The sequence below is a fragment of the Mus caroli genome, chromosome 16, assembly GCF_900094665.2.
Source record: "Mus caroli chromosome 16, CAROLI_EIJ_v1.1, whole genome shotgun sequence".
NCBI lineage: Eukaryota > Metazoa > Chordata > Mammalia > Rodentia > Muridae > Mus > Mus caroli.
The window spans coordinates 8,180,422-8,204,231 of record NC_034585.1 but is presented as its reverse complement, the minus strand read 5'-3'; the positions used below and the strand labels follow the sequence as shown (position 1 = coordinate 8,204,231).

At 44.5% G+C, this 23,810-nt stretch overlaps 1 protein-coding gene across 3 annotated transcripts in view; it reads right to left on the bottom strand.

Moving 5' to 3' along the window:
• Snx29 (sorting nexin 29) overlaps nucleotides 1–23,810 on the bottom strand; it is a 419,167-nt gene that overhangs the window by 117,979 nt on the left and 277,378 nt on the right. The window lies entirely within an intron of this gene.

Below are 23,810 nucleotides of genomic sequence, written 5' to 3'. Positions count from 1 at the left end.
CTGCACACTCCTCAGCGGCTGAGCTCCTTCCTCCCCGTGGCTGCACACTCCTCAGCGGCTGAGCTCCTTCCTAACTGTGGCTGCACACTCCTCAGCGGCGCAACCGCTCGTCACCATTGACTCTGTCTGCAGCACAATATCATCTTTCCCATGTTCTCAGTCAGCTTCTTATGAAAGCTCTGAGGGGCAGATGGATTGATCCCACCTTCCACAAACAGCTCTGAACTCAGGAGCTTCGAGAGCCTGTTCCAGGCTGTGTGATCGGTTCCTGGAGGGCAGATCAGAGCCCTGGCTGTGTGCTCTAAAACTACACCAACCCCACATGCTGCTGGTCAAGCTTGAGCCATAGAAGCTTCCAAACTCAATTATTCAACATATTTGGCTGGTTCCCAAAGAAGCAAAGACAGAGGTGCTAAGGTCATTTGTAGCCACTGCAAGGCCACTCAAGTATGCAATTCAGTGAACCATGAGAGGGTGTTCTGAAATGCTGTCCCTGAACTCTTCAGGAAGACCCCTGGGCAAGCAGCCTCACTTGGCCTGACTGCTGCCTCCTAGAAGACTCCTCCCATACTTGGATTCACACAGCATTTACTACATGTTAGGATATACATGATGCCAGGCTATTTGTCACAGGTATTTAACATGATACATAAAATATGCATACTGTTAGAGGAGGAACATAAGGCCTGGGTGCACTGAAGTGATGACGTGAATCTCACATCAAGGAGGAAAAGGGAGATCCCATTTTTTATTACAAAGACAGAATGTGCAGAAGGAAACACTTCCATGATATGCTTTTTAGTATTTATTTACTCTTTGACATGTCTGTACACAGAAGAGAGAACACATCCTGCTCACCTGATGCTTCCATCTGCTTGCTCTGTGGATCCAATGTCCCCAACATGCCAACCTCACCGCAGATATGAAATACAAAGTGCAAATGGCACCAAGGATGCCTTCACACAATGCAGTGAGCAAAGCAGGGGTGAGAAGTCAGCAAGTCTCTCAGCATTTCTCTGCTTATGGAAAGTAATTTCCCCACTTGCCTTATTCTTCACAAAAGCTTAAGCTACTCTCACGTGAAGCACACACAATCTCCCAATAATGCCTGTAGACTGTCCACATGCAGGAAGTCCACAGCTGCTGCACCCCTGCTGATGGACTTGCTAATACGTTCCCATGAATGCGAGCTCCAGACAGGTGTCACTGCCATTTCCAAGGGTGCAGTGGGAGTCAAAGAGCTGCAACAAATTTCCATAAATGCTTCCTACATCAGGTCACACAGAGCTCCAGTATGTTCACTGTGAGCAGACAAACCCTGGCTCCCTTTTGCAGCCACAGCAGTGGTCTGTATCAGGCAAAGCTCGGTCTTCACTGGGGAATGGCAGGGTGAGGAGCCAATGGAAATGAAGAAAGAAAACTTGATTGGAATAATTTCACCATCAAGCTATGCTGTGCATTGTTACGAGGGTAATCTTTGAACGTAAGCTTTCTGTCTCACTTGGAGTTTTTATAGAGCATATTCTTACACAAACCCAATCAGATACACAGCTTATACCTTACCTTGGCCGCATGAACTTACTGATTCTCAAGTAAGTATTTCCAAACTAGAAGCAACTTCTGGGGACTTGGAGAATCTCAGAAAAGGAATCTAAGTCACAAACAGATCCCACGGTCACAGAACTAAAAGTAGCCCATGAAGTCACCATGTCCTGAAAGTGTGGCTAGCAGACAGCACTTTGGCATCTATCACAGCACAATGGAACTACAAGACTGGATTTAGGAGAACAGATGCCCTCCCACCTGCTCCGCTCAGGCTGATAGTCCCACTACACACCCTTACCTGCTATTTGATACCCTCAAGGTGTCTACTAGGCCCAGGATAAAATTCTCATTCATTCTCTCTCTCTCTCTCTCTCTCTCTCTCTCTCTCTCTCTCTCTCTCTCTCTCTGGCCCTGGCAGTCCTCTCTGCTCCACAGCCATGCAGAGACATAGGAAGTCATCACTCCACAGACAGACAAAGAGAATGACCTATGCACCTGAGGGTAATCATCACAAAATGGAAACTACCATCTAATTGGCCCACAGTGCTGGTGTGAGAAGACACCTGTTCACAGGCATGGCAGCACTTCTGAGGCCCAGCATTTGGCCCAGAACATGAGAGCCTTCTGTATAGTCAAGGAACATGAAGAAGGAGTCAGCAAAGTCAAATGGAAAGTACCACAGAAGGGACTGGAACTGCAGTCTGGAGGCTCACTATCCCTCACAGCCAGTCTGCCATGTTGTTAAGTACCTGCTGGCAAGGCCGTTAAGTGCTGGAGCACGGAAGTCCAGGAGACATAACTCTCTCCTTGGATGCTTGGCCAAGGTGAATCGGGACTGTATTTTGGAGGGAAGGGGAGAGCCTGGAAGATGTCACTTTTAGAGCTGCGGGAAGCTGAGTGTTCCCTTCAAGTTGGAGCATCAAGGATAATGATCTTCAAATACAACAGGGCTATGAGGGAGCTTTTACATCTGTGAGGATCCCAGAGGCACCATAATTACCTGACAAACCACAAAGGATTACGAACGTAAGAAAAGCCTCTGGTGTTCCCTTTCATACCACAATGTTCTCTGTCTCCTCACATTCAAGTAAATGCCTTACCCTCCTTCAAGTGCAAAACAGACACTTTTTGGTTAAGATCGAGACAAGCCCCAAATTTCAGTAGCAACTGAAGCTCTTCTAGTGACAACCAGGAACGCATCTCGGATGCCTCAGGATCCATCTGAGGTGAAAGTCACACACTGTGCCTGCCGTAGCTGTTGGGAAAACTGGAGTTCTTTGTGAACAGCACAAGGTGCCAGCCTAGTTAAAATAAACCTGGCCAGTGCCAGCTGCCCCTGCAGAGCTGCATTCCAGCCTCTAGGAGGCTTTAGACATCTAGTGCTCCTTCCTACAGGGAAGCCACCATTCCCTACAGAATAGACCACTGCAAGGTGATACACCTCAGTGTCAGGGTCAGACGAGGCAGGGCAGAGATTTGAACCCATGCCTTGGTAGCCTTTGCAGTGATAGCTGCATAAACAGTTGAAGTATGGTAGGAAGATAACCCCTTTTACGGTAAGAAATGCAGATTTGTCTTTCATGGTACAGGCTAATAGCCCATGACCAAGTAAGTTATCATGATTACTTGGTAGGTTCCATTCTGAGAAATGCAGATTTATCCCTCCTTACACCCCAATTGAAATGGAGGGGTCTGATCTGAGCTATATGGTTTACTTGACAGACAGAGACCACTAAGACACAGGTGTCAGTAAGTGTCACTACCTGTCTGAACTGCTGCCACAGGGTCCCCAGTGTTAACCTTCACTCTTCGTGGTGCAGCCTTACAGGGAATCCACAAGCAAGCCTCTTGAAAAGGGGACAAGCAGTCTCTCTTTCGGCCCAGAGGACACCTATGCCTGCTGGTATGCAAAATCCAAGCATCCAGAAACATCAAAATAGCAGGTAAAACTGATACTTTCCTCATGGTGTCTGAGAAACTGATCAAGAGAAAGAAAGCCAAAACAGCCAGGAGCTTCAGCCCTGTGCTGAGCTCAGGGCCTTTTGCCTCAAGAGAATGAAGGAGGCTCCATGCAGCTGCATGGGTCTGCAGTAGGCAAAGGACCATCATCTCAGACTGCCAGGACAGCTCACAACACAACCGTTCCGCAGCTCCAACAAGACCCACCCTATCCTCTCCCCTCGATTGCTGTGACCTTGGACAACTTACTTTCTTCTCATTTGGGTTCAGTCTTGTTTGTAAAGCAGCAGAAATAACAACAAAAGTTTCAGAAGGCCTACGAGGTGCTAATCAGTTAATCTTCCAGAAAGCTACAGAGGGGTTATTTCATAAATGCTGTCTACTGCTACTTGTTTTAGTTAGGATTTTACTGATGTGAACAGACACCATGACCAAGGTAACTCTTATAAGAACATTTAACTGGGGCTGGCTTACGGGCTCCTAGGTTCAGTCCATTATCATCAAAGTGAGAGCATGGCAGCATCCAGGCAGGCATGGTGCGGGAGGAGCTGAGAACTCTGCATCTTCATCTGAAGGCTGCTTAATTCTAGGCAGCTAGGAGTAGGGTCTTAATGCCCACACCCACAGTGGCACACCTACACCAACAAGGCCACACCTACTCCAGCAGGGCCACACCTTCTAATAGTGTCACTCTCTGGTCTGAGCATATACAAACCATAACACTACTCTTCAGATAGACATCCACCAGTGTTACACAGCAGTACCCTGGTTCTGTAGGACCAATGCCCTCTGTCTCTCTCAGGTCTGCTTCACTCCCTCACTCATTGCCAGACTAAACCTGGGCAAGCACCTTAGAACCCTCCTACCCTGATCTTCCAGCCGATGCATGGTACTTGTAACAGAGCCTGAAGGATGGTCAATATGAGTCTTTAGAATGAGCTAAATGCCAGAGTGGGCCTGTCAGTGGATGAGCCAGTTAAAGGACTGGGCCTAGCTGAGATGTGCCCAGGGGGCATCTGCTATTGATGGAAGCCCTGCCTTTTCCCTTCTTCCTCCTGATCCACCTGCTCCTCAGGCTTGAAAAGGCTTTCTGTGCTGGGAAGAAGATGAGGCCCTGCAGAGCTGACAACCATCCCAGGATCCTTAGAAATCAATAGCAGCTCTTTGTGAACAAGCCCAGAATGGCTGGCAGAGCTTTTGAAAGGAAAGTCCAGACAAGGCTTTTAAAGTAATTCTTGACCCATTTTCACAGGCCTGGCTGAATGTGGTGTTTTATGCTTGTAATGGGTTCTAATTACCACCATTGTGTGGAACCAAGTAAACTGTGTGCCGAATTAACAGAAGGGCTCTCCCTTCCCCTCCACTGACCCTCCCAAAACTGTTCCAGTAAGAATACACTTTGTAAGGGCTTGAGGCCCTAAGAAGCAATCACAAGGAAGGCAAATGTGGCTGGCTGACCTCTGTGCTCTCTATCAGGACTGTGAAAAGTCCAGGAGGCACACTGTCTACTGGCATGCATGATGACTGGCTACCCAGCACAGTGCCCTATCCCTGTTTGCAAGCTGTGTGAGACATGGGTCTTAGTGCCCACTACTGTCTTAGTGTCCACTACTATAGCAATCCCCATGTGGTTTCAGACTTCAGATCTCTGCCCTGTAAAACAAGAGCAGCACTATTGGAATCCAGTGTAATGTCTGAGGCCTCAGGGGCTGCCACAAAACAGTGTCATATATGTACATAATAGCCTCTGTGGAGCCTGCCATTTTTGATGTATAGCAAATGCTACAAACCAGCAGCTATTATTACTGAGGAGTCAGGAACTGTATTAGGGAGAGGATGGATGGATGGATGGATGGATGGATGGATGGATGGATGGATGAGTGGATGGATGGGTGGAATGGATGGATAGAAAAAGCTTGGAGGAAAATAAACTGCAATTTGAGTAGAGCTTTGCTGGGGAATGCTGCAGGAAGACCCACAGATGAAGGAGCAGGGATGCAGGACCCTCATTTGGTCAGTGGCAACCCTTCTCTAATTGTAATGTATCCTCCCCCTCTTCCTCCTTGCCTCCTCATTGCTTCTGTACAGCCCAAGGAAATTAAAAAGAAACTACTGAAGGATTTCTGAAGTTTGAATGTGGATAGACTAATAGTGTCCCTCTGTGTGCCTGGCTCAGCTGCTGAGCTCAGAGCTGCTCAGCTCCAGTCTTCTCCACCCCAAGGGTAAACTCACCCCCACCACTGTCACTCTGAAGCACATTGCCGAGGACATTTCGTCATAGCTGACACTTTTCAAAGGCTTTCAACACAGGAGGAACTTGAGCACCAGGATGGGCTTTAGGAAGCAGCCATGTTGTTCTCTCTTTGGACATCTACATTCTGGCTTTCAGCTCCATTCAATGGGTGTGGGGGATAAGCTTACAGAGGCATAAGAAAGTCAAAACTAATGGCTTAGGAGTACATGCACAGCAGGACCCAGAACCCCATCTCATCTACTCCCTTGCAGTGCAATGCCCAATGTATCATGCTGCTCCATTCTGGAATTATCTTCTCATTCACTTATTCAGCCATGAATTTGTCTTCAGTCAACAAATGTCTACTAAGTCAATATATGCTAAGCCTGGTTCTGCATGTCAGTGGATCAGAACCTGACTCAGAGTGCTGGCATGCAGTGTGGCCAAAGGCACAGCAGAAGCTCTGAGGCCTCTGGAAGCATTGAAGAAAGACAATTAGTATGGGGAAGGGTCCAGGAGATGTGACAATAAGCTGAGGGTTGAGGGCAGGACAAGAGCTGCCCTACAGAGACAGGCCCAACCCCAGGCCACTCCCCAGCATGCTTCCTGCCTGATCATATTCTATGAGGCATGGGCTCCAGCCTGCTGATCAGGTTTTAAGTCAGTGAGAGAGGACTTCAGAGAAGCCAGTCCCACATGAGGGTCCACCTAGGACTACTAATTATTATTCTAGGAATGAGTTACCAGGCCCAGAGAGTTATGTAAGGTGTACATGCCCCTGAGTTCCAGGACTTCTCTAGAAAACATTTCACCCTCGAGGACTGCTTACACATTAATTTTGCAGGACACTGGAAAGCTCAGGCTCTTTATAAAAAGATCTAAACTTTAAAATCATGTGGCTCTTTGTCATATTTGACTGTCTTCCAGAATTTGGGAGAGGCTGGGTGCATTTTTAATCATATGTCTTTGTAAGGAATACAACAGACCTCCTGAATATTTCAACCACAGCTCAATAAATTAAGCCTAAGTTTCAAAGGAGAGATACTAAATGAAAAACATTAACTTTTATGAACATCATGACTGCTTTTCTCCCCTAAGAATGCCTTCCTCATACCAAACAGCACTCATGTACATCTGAGCAGAGCCACTAAGGGACTCATTCCTTCAGGGGAAGAGGGTAGCTTTATTTGTGTAAGTTGTAGTCTGTGGGCACAAACACCTGTACACAGGAACAGAAGTGCACATTCAAGAGTAGGCAGCAGCAAGGGACGCTGCTTTGAGAGTTAACAGGAAGCTGGATGGCCCCATCTGACAGTTACATGCTGTGTGACCATTGTGTGCCTCGATTTCTACATCTAGCTATTGGCAGCATGTGCAGAGTTACATGACAGAGTTGCTGTTAGCATTAAATAAACATGTCTTGAACTAAGGCTCTGGAAACAAGAGCACAATTTTCCCTTTTGCAGCTCGAATATAGTCAGTAGCTACAACTCTCTCAGTTCAAGCTCTATGGTTGTCACATTGGAAAGGCAAGATGGGGTGGGTTTCCAAGTAGCTAACACGGAATTTAAGTGCAAATGCCTGGTTTCGAATCTGGGACACGAGTAGACTGTGTCCTGTGCCCAAGACCAGCTGTTATTTCTGTCTACATGAAGACATGACACTTCTGTTTCATCAGCAAAACAGAAATATTCCTACCAGTGGGGCCTACAGATGTGGCTGAAGCTTTATCTACTGAAGCATTGTGCAATAGGACCACACAACCAGACAGGTCCCCAAAGGCAGGCCACAGACCACAGAAATCACCGTGGCCTCAGGTGGCAGTGCCAGTCACTCAGAAAAATAGGAAATAATTACCCAGCTAGAAAGCTAGCTACGGGATTTTCTCATATCAACTGAATTTGTCACTATAAAAATTGTTCAGCCTTCTCCCATTCCACAGACAGATACTTATTTTGTTGATGGCTAAACTAATGGTATAGGAGGGACTCATGGCTCAGATACTCAGTCCATTAATCCTTCTTTTCCTCAGCCCAACAGGTGGAACTGGCTGTTTTGCTTCATCTATTATCGTTAATTCATAGACTCTTAAATATCATTTCAGATTCTGCTTATGTTGAAGGATTATTTCAGGCAATAAATCCAGATCTGTGCACACACTAACCTCCCTGGCTCTATCACAGAAGGAAATAAGCAAGCTGATGCAGTAACCTGCACTATTTTTATTCTCCAGAAGAAAACTGGGAAGGGGTGTACATCTGTCGTTGCAGATGGATCCTCTGAAACACTATGGATTCTTTCCTGGCTCCTTCAGCCAAGGGCCATCAAGGACAGTGGCAGAAGACACTGGGAGACAGTGGGAGTCACCAGAAAGATAACAAACCTCCAGATAAAGGGCAAAGGAAACATCAAGCTGTCTTAGGTTTCCTTTGCAAGGACGAAACACCATGACCAAAACCAAGTTGAGGAGGAAAGAGTTTGTTCAGCTTACTATAATTCCAGATCATAGTCCATCACTGGAGGAAATCAGGACTGGAACTCAAGCAGGGCTGGGACCTGGAGGCAGGAGCTGATGCAGAGGCCATGGAGGGGTGCTGCTTACTGGCTTGCTCACCATGGATTGTTCAGCCTGCTCTCTTATAAAACCCAGGACCACCAGCTCAGGAAATTGCATCACCCATCATGAGCTGAGCCCTCCCCCTTGATCACTGGTTGAGGATATGCCTTACAGTTAGATCTCATGGGGCATTTTCTCAACTGAGGCTCCTCCCTCTCTGATGACTCTAACTTGTGTCAAGTTGACACAACAAACCAGCCAGGACACAAGCAAGTCTGCCCACTTGGGGTCATGTTAAGGCCTCACAAACCAAGGGAGAACTTACTTTACTAATGACTCTGTGTTTATGAATGGGCTGTGGGACTGTAAGAGACTGATTTGTTCATCTGGAAAAAGGATTGTTTTAGTTTTTCCTTCGGATTTAAATCACTTCCTATTTATATAGGATATCATAACATTTATATTCCTATGAAAGGCAAATATGGGTTTACATTCTACAAGAGACCAGAGCTACTAATCATATAGGTCTCTTTTCAAGCCATTCTCTAGGTTTTTAGGATCAGTAGAACAATGTAACCAATAGTATGAACATAGTTTGGATCCCTGTTCTTGGTGGCCAAGCACTACACACTATGCTCTCACTGTTCTAATATTTGCTTGCTTATAGAATATTCATGTATCAAATGACAATTTGATTTATCTACAACACCTCAAATCAAAATAGCTCTGGATCTCCTGGTATTAAAAAATAAAAGGGGGGAGGGGAATATGACAGAATAGGGTGGTAGAATAGAGTCCTGAGAGTGCTTGTGAGAAAACACCAAGAAAAGACAAGTCTTATAACCTCAGTTATTTATTTTTTTCAACAAGGACTTGTTCTTGGCTTATGTTTTTGTACCTTTCCCAGGTATAGCAGATCCGAGTGAGTTTCTTCGGATTATTCATTACAACTGGCTGCTGTTATATCCATTTGCCTCGATGGAAAAAAACACATTTTGCCACATGTGGCTTGTCCTTGTGACTTTATTCAGGTGAGTATAAACTGTCTTAACCGGCAGAATATAAACTGTCTGATGCTCTGAATAAAAGTGACTATTGCATGAGACTTTAGCCCACCTCATTTTGAAGCTCCATTCTTACAGGTTTCACATTTAGAGCAGTACAACAGAACAGAAACAGATTTGACCTAAAGGTACTTTTAAATGCTAAACACAGACAGTCAACAGAACTCCAAGGCTGCCTTCACAGTTGGAGATCTATATCCAGTAAAAACATACACCTAGTCGGGGACCTACATCCAGGGAAAGAACTACACACATTGATACTCTACACCCAGTGACGGCCTACACCCAGTGGATAGTCTATACCCAGTGGATAGTCCACACCCAGTGGATAGTCTACACACAGTAATGATCTACACCCAGTGCACAGTTTACACCCAGTGATGATCTATATCTAGTGGACAGTCTACACCCAGTGGATAGTCTACACACAGTAGAGGAGATAGTCTACATCCAGTGATGACTGACACCCAGTGCACAGTCTACACCCAGTAATGATCTACACCCAGTAAATAGTCTTCACCCACCAGAAGCACCCTTTTCTCACAAAGCAAGAGGAGAAATACCAGCTGCACCACAGGCTATCTGTAGCTCTTTCTACAAAAATGTTTCCCATGAAGCAGGGTCTTGTGGAGACCAGGGCTGCAGCTGTGTTCAACACCATGCTTGTGGCACACTCAAGCAGTGCCTGGTACCATTGGTGCTCAGAACTCACTCATAGAATGAACGGAGAGCAAGGCACTGCAAGCAGCATGAAAAGATCACAACATGGAAAAATGGCTGGTTCTCTGCTCCTTAGCCTGTCTGTCTCCAGGATGCTCTGCCACACAAAGCATAAAGCCCATTGTGCAGTCTTTCTACTGGCCTACAGAATCTTCTTTGGGGATCTTAAAATGGACACCAGAGACACATTCAGACCCTAAGACTTTTTAAAAAGGAATAAAAGCAAGTGTGTGGGAAAAGAAGAGACACAAGACTTGAAAGCAAATGGGTCTCATGGGGACCCGCCCCCTCATTCCCAACTTTGAGATCCAGGACAGCCAGCTCAATTTCCTGGACCTGAAGTTCTACTTTGTAAAAGAGGATGATGGTGTTCATGCCAGGGAGGGATGGGAGTCCTAAAGAAGAGACTATAACTGTGGACATGAATGTCTAGGGACAGTAGCTACACAGCCTACAGGAAGGAGAGCAGGTGAGAAGAAACACAGCAGTGGACATAAAGAAGAGGCACACTGAAGCAGCTGCCAACCATGCAGGCACTTGGGCAGCCTGAGCATGTGGCATACACAGGACTAGCTCTCAAGACAATGAAATGTTTTTCAGCAGAAGCAACCAGGAGCTTTCAAATATGTCATGAACCTTCTGAGCTTTCCTAAGATCAGAGAGATGTACCACCAAGATTCTAGGGTCTCAGAGGGGGCCCTGATGTGCCTGAGGCATTTTCTACCTCTTTTCTCTATAATGGGGACAAGGGGGCCTTCTGTTCTGTCTTGTCAAGATTCCAAGCTTTGACCACAGAGGACCTGTCCCCAGAATTCCAGTGAAAGGACCTGTCACTTTCCGTGCCCTCTCCTCCACAGTTCTTCATATCCCCTCCTCGTGGACATGAGTGGCCTGCCTTCAACTCCTGCTGTAGAATGGCTTCTACCACCTTCTTACACCTTGCCCTGCTCCTCACCCTGTGAGCTCCCTGCCATCTACCAAGTCTCATTTCCCTGTGAACCCCAGGCAGCCAGTCCCTCACACTGCATACAAATGGCTCATGTCAAGTCCACTTCCATGACTCCCAGTGCCTGGGCCAATGTAAGACTAACTCCAGCTCAATATAAGTGCAAACCCCCAAGCTAGACACAGTGGCACACACCTGTAATCCCAACACTCCAGAAGCTAAGGAGGAAGGACAATAGGTTCAAAGCCAGCCTGGGTAAATGGCAAGAACCTACCTTATAGAAAAACAAATGAAACAGAGCAAAACTCCCAATGACAGCACTCGGCTCCCCATAGGACAGCCCTGTCACAGAATAGGCAGTGAATCTCATTACTACAGGCTCTTCCATGCAGGCTTGAGCCCTGCTACCCTTCCTGACTGAAGTTCACACTGTTCTCCTCTACTTCTTCCCTTGACTCTGCACCTTAATGTTCCATTCCATCTACTTTCTTCTCTGAGTGTCCTCTGCAGAGAGACCTCCCTGAAAACCCTGGCTTTGGAAGACTCTCCCAGCACTAGGTTGTGTTTACCCAGAGCACCTTTTCCCTGCCTGTGGGGGAAGCCTCTGCTAAAACAACACAGTGACCTCTCCACCTCCAGATGTGCACACCCTGCCCTTGTGAGTATGGAGCATGGGCAGGACCTTTTCCCATTGCGTCTAGCACAGACGGAAATGGCAAAGGCACTGGGATGCCCCTGCTTAGAGACTGTGGGATGGATTGTCCTTCTTGCACTTGCTTATTCTCTGTTCTCCACACAACAGCACTCCACTTCTCCACTCTAATAGAGCCAGTTCTGTTGTCATTCTGTGTCAAGGAACCGAGCAGTAGCTAGCAAAAACCTGAGGCCCACAGAGGACTACCATTAGACTCTACACTCAGACCAATCCACACATATGCTGGTTTGACAATTCTGCCACAAGTCAACAATATAGAAGATACTATCTAGAAAGCACTAATTTTTAGACAGATGTCTTCAGCAGAAATAGATAACCAATTCACATTCACTAACTTACTTGTTTCTACAAAGTCGGGGCCAGGTCTGTTACACACACACACACACATGCTTCACAGAGGAACTAAGTATTTAATTTGTGAAATTAAAGTCAGCCATGGCTAGAAACCATTCCTGAAATTATATCCCTAGGAGGGTTTTCAGTGGGATGCCACACACTAGTAAGGTGTCCAAATCCAGCCAGAAAAAAGAGCTGACACACTTGACAGCCACAACACTCTCTAGGTTTTGTCTTGTTTTTAGTACTGAGGGTGGATCCCAGGACCTCACACAAGCTGGGGTTGGGATACTCTGCCACTGAGCAATACCCTAACCCCTGACCACCACACTTTAAACACACCCAGTCATGTCTGATCTCAGATGATAAGCAGAGTTGGATCTGATTAGTACCTGGCTGGGAGAACAGCTGACCCATACTAGCTGTGCCAAGGACTCTTACCTCATCCTCTCATGGTTAAGCAGGATGGTCTAGCTCTTCCTCATTTCATAGGCAAAGAAACTGAGGCCCATAAGGAAGAACCACACAGCCAGCCAGACTGACAGCCAGCCAGACTGACAGCAAGGCCCATCTGCTCCCAAAACCTATCCAAGCTGGAGACAAGCCTGGACAAACACGTCAGCAGGGGTCAGGGGAAGCTGTAAAGAGGCATCTATCTCCTGAGGCATCTATTCTGGGGACAGAACTAGCACATGACTCAGAACTGACAGATTAATACACACATATGCTGCTTTGCAAATTTAGCCACAGAGCCACAATAAAACGTGTCTTTAAAGCAACTTGTGGAAAGAGAATGCTTAGCATTCTAGTTTCAAATGTCAAAAAAGAAATGGAGATCCACGTAGGTGGTGGAGATGGCGTGTGGCTGGAAAGGGTCTCGCCTCATCCACACTTTGGTGCTGAACCCAGGCTGAGAAGAGAATGGGAAGGACATACGATATACTCAGTTTCAACCAAGGTCCTTACTAGAAGGGCAGGTGTTGTCACTTAGGGGAGTGTACTGAACCAGATAAGCTGTCCCTCTTCTTGGCTACAAAGAGAGGAAAGAGGTTCTCAAAGTGACTGGTGAGTGCCTAGGAGGGATGACTGCAGGCAGAGAAATCTACATGGGTCAAGCTCAGGTCTGAGGCTGGTGCTAGTCAATAAGCTGATATGGCCACGTGGGTTTACAACAGAGAAATCACTGGAAGATCTGTCATATGCCTACTTCTCATCTACACACACACATAAACACACACAATACAACACAACACACACATAAACACACAAACACACCACACAAATAAACATACCCACCACACACACATACACACACTACATACACACAACACAAAACACACATAAATACACACATACACATCACACAACACACATAAACATACACACACACATGAAAGACACCCTCTCAACACACTACAACACATGCACACAAACACACCACACATACACAACATACACACTACATAAAAACACTTGGGAGGCAGAAGCAGGCGAATTTCTGAGTTCAAGGTCAGCCTGGTCTACAGAGTGAGTTCCAGGACAGCCAGGGCTACACAGAGAAACCCTGTCTTGGAAAAAAAAAACAAAAAACCACGCATATACACACCACCAACCCACACCACACACATATACATACTTACCCACACATACCCCCCCACATACACAGAGTCTCTAACTTTACCACACACCTTCCTGCAGTGTCCCCTACAACACTTACTCTTTCCCCTTACAACAAAAACTACTCTTGCCTTTGAAAGGCCTGGGAACTCAGACATGACAAGATAAACATATTTAATAAATGAAAATGTCAGTAGGGAAAGTAGCTATGGACAGACAGACTCATTCATTCAGTGATGACTTTATGAACATGTGGCCAGCCCAGTCACATAGGGTCCCAGAGCTTACTTTGTGAGTAAAGTGTGATAAGACAAAAGAGATGGGTGTGAAGAGAGGAGATAAAAGTTTTGCCCATGTCTCTTCAATGCTTTGTCACTCTCTGCCTCTAGCAAGGTACTTCCCAGCATCATTCCATTGACTAGATCATCAGGGGTCTTTGGGGAACACATTTATCAGTGTCCTTGTGTTGAAAGGGTAACCAGGGTGGCCTTGAACTTCAACTGTCTCATTCTTCTAAATGCTGGGATTAAAGGCACACATCACCACATCCAGTTTGTGCAGTGCTGAAAATTAAGCCCACGGATTTTAGCATGCTATGCAAGCACTCTACCCACTGAGCCATATCCCAAACCCAGAATTCTAAATGCATTTCAGCTGACATTAGATCCCACAATAGGCAGACCTGCCTTACCCCTATGAAAGTTCTCACAAGCTTTCTGGGGAAAGAACCTCTCCTGTCTGCTGCCATAAGGTTTGACAGGGCATCCCATGCCTAATTTCTGGTCAATATCTACCATCCAAGTCCACAACATCCTTCCAGGATAGGCATATCAGAGTCCATGAGAATGAAGTCGTTGGCTGAATTCTAAAAGGAAAAGAAAAGCCCCCTTTCCTCAGGGTAGTACTGCCAAGGGCTGTGAGCTTTGTAGCTGCAAAACTTCATAGAGGAGGACGGGCACACTGGAATCAGAACAGAGAAGAAGGAAGCAAGGAGGCCTCCAGGACCAGTTCTGACTTTCTAGATCAAACCTTACCTGAAGTTGCTTCTTTAAGAGCATTCTAGAAAGACTCTTCTGGTTTAAATTTGAGGATCAAATTAGTTCCTTAGTTCATTTCAGACATCTTTTGTACTCCAAGGATCCATGTTGAGAGATGTGTGCCTTTAAGAGGTGGGACCTAGTTAAGTGCCAGGTCAATTGAAAGCATGGCTTTGAAATAGAGTAAGATATTTCTCACAAGACCCTGGTTCTTAAGACTACTGCTAATCTAGGCATGGTGGTTTGGGGCAGGATGATTAGAAGTTTAGAGCCAGCTGGGTTACATGAGACTGTCTCCAAAATAAACGAGGAAGATTGCTATAAAAGCCTGAGAATGCCTGACCCAATCTCTACAATTTCCCAATGTGGCCACAAAATTACCAACTTATAGTACAATGTATATCGAATATCAGGCTGTGTGTCTTACAGACACACAGTGTACTGTACCTTGATAAAGATCACAGTTAAAAACTGTTTTTCAAAGAACCCTATGAATGCTAGGCAGTGGTGGCACACACCTTTAATCCCAGCACTTGGGAAGCAGAGGCAGGTGGATCTTTGAATTTAAGGCCAAACGGTCCATGGAGCAAATTCTAGGACAGCCAGGGCTACACAGAGAAACTCTGGCTCAAAAAATAAACAAAACCTCCAGGAGCAACTTCGGGGTGAGGTGAGTGTGACATGAAAGACAAACCTCACTTTGCATGTCAGCTCCATCATTATCAGGTGGATGACACTGGACAGGTGACACAGTCGGTGTGCCCTCTGTGAACAAGGGGTTAAGCACCTGCTGCTGAGGTGGTTAGGTAAAGCTAACTCTGGCTGCTGTCCTCAGGCAGCACAGATCTCCTCACAGCCTGGCAGGGAAGCACCCCGGCCTTTCTCTACGATGGGAGAACAAATAATGCCTGCTGTCTCTGAGGAGCACACAAATAGGTGCAAATGTCACACTCTAAGTGCTAACCCTGGACAAAGATAACATGTCATTCCTATTACTGTTCTCAGAGGGGACAGGATTTTAAGAAATTGGTTTTATGACAACACAAAAGGCACCAGTGGAAGCCAGCAGGCCCAGCAACCTCACAGATGCAGGGCAGGCGAGAGTCTTTGTGCCACCTGCTACAAGAGCTTTTTCTTTTCCTTTTTAATTCCTGCCAAGAAGTACTCTACAGTCAGATTTATTTCAGGCTCTGTGCTGTCAGGAGGCTGGGCAGAGGCTCTATTTTCAATACCTTGGCTTTGCCCATGTCACAATAAGCTGCACACCAAAACTTTCTCCCTGAAAGCTGAAGCAATTTTGACTCATGCTAGCTACTCTGAGAGCAAGCACTGCCTTTGGGTCTGTAGAGATGACCTAATTTGATTTTATTCAGAATGTAAATATTATGGTTTTCTCCCTGTCTAAATGGTATTCTCACTTTCTCTGTTAGATAATGGTTTCTTAAAGACATCCAGGGTTAGCCCACTGTTGCACACACAGATCCTACAAACTGTCATTGTGAATGTCTGTCACAGGCCAACAGGGGAGGGCAGAAGCAGGCAGCGCAAGTTGCCTGTGTCCCAGTGCTAACCCTACCAGTACCAAACAGGACAGGCTTGAGCAGGTTGTATTCCTGTGGGGCTTCAGCTCCACTGGTGAGTTAGATATGTTTGGGATATTTCAGGAGCCAAAATCACCCCCTTGCAGGTCTAAAGCCTCCAAAGATGTCACCATATGTCACCTAAAATGACAGCAAAATGATGGACAGCCTCTCTGGAGGTAGGTCCCTAGCATGTACCACAGGAAATACCAGCCAGTTCAGTGACAATTGGAGAATTCTGTTTTCTTTGGTAAACACAGAAATATAGGAATATGTTTTCATTTTTATCCCAGGGGTAGAGGTGTGGGACTGCTTCAGATTGTCCGCAGCAACTGACTATGATTTGCCTCATACTCTAGCAGGGGTGTGACTTTGCCAGCTGCAGATAGTTTCTGTGTGGTGATGTTTGGAATTCTGGATACCTTTCAGAGGGCATATAAATGCTGGGGCTCTGAGAGGCAAGTTGTTGTTGCTAACATAATTGGCTTTGTTGGTCATCGTTTGTTAAATAGTCATGAACAAAGAAGAAACAAGAAGGAGAAATTAGATATCTTGACAACAGAAGATCAAACTTGCCCCAAGGAACATAATGCCCCTAATCAGCAGGAAGTAATCTAACAATAACTTTGCCCCTGTCCCCGCTATCCATTTCTCTCTCTCCTATCTAGTGTTAGGAGCTTGAAAGGGTGGGAAAGGGGAAGAGAAGGGTAGAAGACAAAAGAACACACAAAGTAGACAAAGTCTGGCTACAGCTGAGTGTTGGCCTGCCTATCCCCTGCTGTAATTTGTCATTTCCTACAGGAACAGCAATGAATCAACTGCCACTGTTCCTTCATAGCACTCTTCATGGAGGTGTTTTAGTTTTGTTTCCTGTTGCTCTGATGAACACCCTAACAGAAGTGACCTAAATTCTAGAATACAGTCCCTTAGTGTGGGACAGTTAAAGTGTCAGGGACCGGAAGCAACTAATTGTATGTAGTAGGTTGGCCTGATGTTAATACTGGGTCCCCAAGACTGGTTGTCCAAGAGACAAGAGAGTCTGCACATAGATGCTAAGTGACCCTGCCCAAATTATTTCTGACTGGTAAATTAAAATACCAACAGCCAATAGTTGGGCAGAAGAGACATAGGGGGGTCTTAGGCTTCCCAAACTTGGGGTGGGTGGAGGAGGAGCATTAGGGGAAGAAGAAGAAGACAGGAAGAGGAAGAAGAAGCTACAATGGGTTAGAAGTAAAAAAAAAAGTGCCCCTGAGAGCTGGCCAATTGGAGTTAAGAGCAGCCCAAATGAAACATAGTAAGTAATAATTCAGGGTAATCAATAGGAAAGTAGGTTCTAATAGCATAGAGGGTAGATATCTGCCCAGCTCTTGTGCTACTTAAGGCTAATTGTGTGTCTTTATCTGGGAATTAAAGGGTCAAAAGCAATGTAGAAACCCCAGGTAGGGATTAAGTAATCTCTACAACAATTGTATTCTATCCACAGACAAGAGCAAAGATTAACAAACTAATGTACACATGCTAGGACTTAGCCCCAGCCATCACCATCACCCCTACTTATACAACCAGATCTGACTCAAAGTTAAGACAAGTCTTCCCACATCAATAAATGTCATCAAGATAATCCCTCACAGACATTCTCAGGAGCCCCTCTCCCACAAGAAGTTGACCTATCATAGTAGGCTTCTTTCTGAATGGATGGTATGTGCAAACATTTCCCTATGAAATCAAATAAGAGACCTCATGGTTATAAAACAACTAAACGGGTAGTAATGTGAAACAAGGGGGCCAGAGATGGCTTGGGACACCTGCAGGAAAAGTAAGTGAAAGAGTATGTCAGGTGGGAGGTGGGATCTCATGGACGTGGAGCAGCCAATACTCAGTCTCAGGTAGGCATGGACCTGCAGGAGCTGCCGGTGTTTCCAAGAGAATTTATCAACGATGAACTTTGTAGTAAATACCCTGATTGTTTGACACTGGCAATAAACCCAATACTAAAAACTCATGAGCCAAATAAAGGAGATCCATGGGCTATTTGAAACTCATTCCCACCACATCCTAAGCACTAAATTGATGGTAAAGTTAGAGTCATCCCTTCACCTGTCTGCTTTATAAATTGGAACTGAGATGATCCCTGGAGGTAGGCAGCTCTGTGCCTGTCACACAGGAAACATCCCATGTGGTCCACTATGATTTTCTCCCCTGAAGTGGGCCCCATGTGTACAGGCAGAGCTTGTCAAAGCCATGTCCATGTTCATGCTTCCTGTCCCAATGTCTCTCCATCAGGAAATGTCAGCTGCCTTTGCCTTGGCTGTAACAGTTCATCTTTGTCTCTGCTCTAAAACACTCCACCTTACACCACTCCAGATAGTCAACATTTGGCACTGCACTTGTCTTAAGACCCACACCCCTAGAGTATGTGGCTTCAGAGGTGCAGCTTCTGAAGTGTGCTCAGAGCTAAGAGATGAACTAGCATTTCTCTTATGAGGCTATCCAAAAATTAAACCACCCCAGTGTTTCATAAATAAGCCCACTAGCTACGGAGAGGAACAGCAAGCCACATGAAGGAACATTTATGAAACAACAAAAATACACAAAAACTGGATGTGTCTGGCTTGGCAGCTGTGCTTATCACTGTCCTAGGCAAAGCACATTCTTTCCTAAATCCCTTCATCAGCCAGGCAGGACTGCAGAGATGGCCACTGAGTTCCTCTCCCACCTGCAAGATTCGGGTCTGAAAGAGATGTGGACAATGATCCCAGAGCAACCTTAACTCCTGCCTGGGAAAAGAGCCCTTGTTCCAAGACAGGACTACAGAAGCCAAGTGGGAGCCTAGGAGAGCAAAAACAAGCACTGTGATGACCCTTTCTTTGTGGCCAGTGCCCAAAAGCACTGGACCCATCAACACACTGGTGACAGAATGAGCAAGAGACAGTGAACTCAAAATATACATGCTAACTTCTGGCCAGATATTCTCAATCACATGATCTGATCTCTCTGAACCTTGGGTTTTTCTTTCTTTATTTTCCTACTGTTTTGTTTTTTTAACATATATAAGAAATAAATGTAATAAACCAAATACATGGACAAAAAAAAAAAATACAAGAATCATCTCAATGGAAGCACAAAAAAAGAAAAGAAAGAAAAAAGTCTTTGATAAGATTCAACATACCCTATTAATAAAAGCCCTAGAACAAGTAGGACTGTAGGGAAACATTCCAATATAGTAAAGGTTATATATGACAAACACATGGCCAATATCATCTTAAATGAATAAAATCATGAATAAGTCCCATTAAAATCAAGGATGGGAGAGGATTGCCCACTATCCCTACTGCTCACCCATAATGTGATTAAAGCACTAGATGAAGCAGTAAGGCAAGAAAAGGGATACAAATGGGAAAATATTAAGTCAAATTATTTTCAATTGAAGATTATATTATCTTATATGCAATGTTTCCAAAATTTGACTAGAAAAATTGTACGAATTTTCAATAATTTCAGCAAAGTGTTATGTTACATAATTGGCTTACAAAATTTACCAGTCTTTTGTTTTGTTTTTGTTTTTGCTTCTTGTTTTTTCGAGGCAGGGTTTCTCTGTGTAGCCCTGGCTGTCCTGGAACTCACTCTGTAGACCAGGCTGGCCTCAAACTCAGAAATCCGCCTGCCTCTGCCTCCCAAGTGCTGGGATTAAAGGTGTGCACCACCACTGCCCGGCTAAAATTTACCAATCTTAATACATGAGTAACAAGCAGGCTGAGAAAGAGATTATGGACACCTCCTCTCAGTTTCTCAAATAAAATACTTAGAGTATACATAACAAAAGAGGTAAAACAAACAAACCAAAAAAAAAGCCCTCTACAATGAAAACTTTAAATGTGTGAAGAAAGAGATTAAGAAACATGCTAGAATTTGAAGACCTCCCAAATAGCTTGGTAGAATTTACATTGTGAAAAAAGACCTTCCAAACCAAAACAATTTACTCATTCAATGAAATCACAATCAACATCTTCATCTCATTCTTCACATAAATAGAAAGAAAATCCTCAGTTTGATACAGAACAACAAAAGACCACGAATAGCCAATTAGTCCTAGATAAGTGTTTGTTTCTAAGTATTCTGCTCATTTTAAGTGCTAAGTGTATCTGTCCAAGACCCCAACTTTTATACATCTGTTTCTATTGAGTCAATTTTGTTCTATATTAGAATGGCTACTCCAGCTTGTTTCTTGGGACTGTTTGCTTGAAAAACTGTTTTCTAACCTTTTCCTCTGAGGTAGTATCTGTCTTTGTCACTGAGGTGTGTTTCCTGTATGCAGCAAAATGCTGGGTCCTATTTATGTATCCAATCTGTTAGTCTATGTATTTTTATTGGGGAGCTAAATCCACTGATGTTAAGAAATATTAAGTAGGGGCTGGCGAGATGGCTCAGTGGTTAAGAGCACCGACTGCTCTTCTGAAGGTCCTGAGTTCAAATCCCAGCAACCACATGGTGGCTCATAACCATCCGTAATGAGATCTGATGCCTTCTTCTGAAATATCTGAAGACAGCTACAGTGTACTTACATATAATAAATAAATAAATAAATAAATCTTTTAAAAAAAGAAATATTAAGGAAAATTGATTGTTACTTCCTGTTATTTTTGTTGTTAGAGGTGGAATTATGTTTGTGTGGCTATCTTCTTTTTGGCTTGTTGAAAGGAGATTATTTCTTGCTTTTTCTAGGGTATAGTTTCCCGTCTTGTATTGGTGTTTTCTATCTACTATCCTTTGTAGGGCTGGATTTGTGGAAAGTTATGGTGTAAATTTTGTTTTTTCATAGAATATCTTGGTTTCTCCATCTATGTTAATTGAGAGTTTTGCTGGGTATAGTCGCCTGGGCTAGCATTTGTGTTCTCTTAGGATCTGTATAACATTTGCTCAGGATCTTCTAGTTTTCATAGTCTCTGGTGAGAAGTCTGGTGTAATTCTGATAGGTCTGCCTTTATATGTTACTTGACATTTTTCCCTTACTGCTTTTAATATTCTTTCTTTGTTTGGTGCATTGGGTGTTTTGATTATTATGTGACAGGGGGATTTCTTTTCTGGTCCAGTCTATCTGGAGTTCTATAGGGTTGTGGGCTTCTTTTATGTTGATGGGCATCTCTTTCTTTAGGTAAGGGAAGTTTTCTTTTATAATCTTGTTGAAGATATTACTGGCCCTTTATGTTGGGAATCTTCTATACCTATTATCCTTAGGTTTGGTTTTCTCATTGTGTCCTTGATTTCCTGGATGTTTTGGGTTAGGATCTTTTTGCATTTTGCATTTTCTTTGACTGTAGTGTCAATGTTTTCTTTCTTTCTTTCTTTTTTCTTTTCTTTTTTTTTTTTTTTTTTGCCACTGTTCCAAAAGAAATGACTCCTAGTACAATGTAGAAGACTCTAGGCCCTAAAGTCAAAGGTGTCTTCCTATGAACTGCCCTGAATGAATGGGGTTTAAATCCTAATTAGAGATTCTTTTTTTTTTCTTTCTTTTTAAATATCTATTTATTTTTTATTTTTTTAATTAGGTATTTTCTTCATTTACATTTCCAATGCTACCCCAAAAATGTTTTCTATGGTATCTTCTGCACCCGAGATTCTCTCTTCTATCTCTTGTATTCTGTTGGTGATTTAAGGGCTTGCATCTATGACTCCTGATCTCTTTCCTAGGTTTTCTAACTCCAGGGCTGTCTCCCTTTGTGATTTCTTTATTGTTTCTAATACCATCTTTAGATCTTGGATGGTTTGTTCATTTCCTTCACCTGTTTGAGTGTGTTTTCCTGTAATTCTTTAAGGAATTTTTGAGTTTTCTATTTAAGGGCTTCAAGCTGTTTACCTGTGTTCTTCTGTATTTTTTTTAAGGGAGTTATTTATGTCCTTCTTAAAGTCCTCTATCACCATCATGAGAAGTGATTTTAGATCCAAATCTTGCTTTTCCAGTATGATGGTGTATCCAGGACTTGATATGGTGGGAGATTTGGGTTCTGATGATGCCAAGTAACCTTGGTTTCTGTTGCTTATGTTCTTATGCTTGCCTCCCGCCATCTGGTTCTCGCTAGTGCTACCTGTCCTTGCTATATCTGACTGGAGCCTGCCCTTTCTGTGATCCTGGTTGTGTCAGAACTCCTCAGAGTCCAGCTGTCTCTGTGATCCTGAGATCCTGCTTGTGTCAGAGCTCCTGGAAATAAAGCTGCCTCTGGGACCCTGAGATCCTGGTGTGACCAAGCCCCTGGGATCCTGGGATCCTGAGATCCTGGGATCCTGGGATCTTGGATGTGTTAAAGCTCCTGGTAGTGGAGCTTCCTCTGGGTGTTGTGGGACTGGCTGCAGAGTTTGGAACCAAGGTCTGCTCAGAGCTGCAGCCCAGACTGGAAGGAGGGGTTTTTCTTCTCTTGAACAGGGACAACTCTGTCACCATGCTCAGAGAAGTGAAGAATGAGCCATTTTAGCAAAGCCTGGTCCCAGAATCTACAGGTACAGACGGGTCATCTCCCTCTTCCTTCCTCTTGCATAAGTCTGGCAAACTAGAAAGACTTTTACATATGTTTACATGCTAGACATGTGAACAGACTGACCATCATGGTCTGAAAGGTGACCCAAAAGGAGAGCAAAAGTGGGGGTGAAGTTCAAAGAGCTGAGGTGATGGGAAGAGAAGAAAGAAGAGCAAAAGAAACCAAGGAGAGAGTGACAGAACAAGTGAGTCATGAAGATGAGTCAGGACACCACAGACTCCAGAGAAATAAAGGTGAGAGCATGGTCAGCCGAGAGCAGGCTGGGAGGAGGACTGAGTGTCCATCCTTAGAAAGGCTGGAATCTGGAATGGAGGCAAACCTGGCAGGAGGACTTCAGGTTGGGGCTGATAAGGACTAGGGGCACCTGCCAAAGGGCCTTAGCCCCCCAACACCCTACCAAACTCCAGGTCCTTGGCATACTTTCTGAACGTGATCTCAAATACTATCAGAACAGAGAAGAATTTAGAACTGTCACTTTAATAGGGAAAAAGATAAGAATGTAACACATTTTTAGCTGTTACCCATAAAACTGCTTTAACATGACTTTCCTGGCAGGCATGACTACTAAATGAACAATCCCCGCTAGATCTAAATGTTAATTTGCTCAAAAATCTGTGTGAAATGACCAAGTTTCATGCAGAGGTGTTCCTGCTGGTCCATAAGCTGATGACATGCATAAGCACATGTATAGGCCTGCACATACACACAGGCACACATGAAAACTTGTACAACATACTCCCAGGACCCAAGTTCCACCTACCCTTAATTTTTGTTTTTTGATCTAAGGTGAATATAGTAGCAATCTATGATTAACAATAGCAGAAAAGCAACAAATGGCTAGGAGGTGGTGGTGCACATATTCAAACCCAGCACTAGGGAGAGAGAGGCAGGTAGATCTCTGAGTTCCTATCCAATCTGATCTACACAGAGAAACCTTGTCTTGAAAAGGGAAGAAGGGAAGGGAAGGGAAG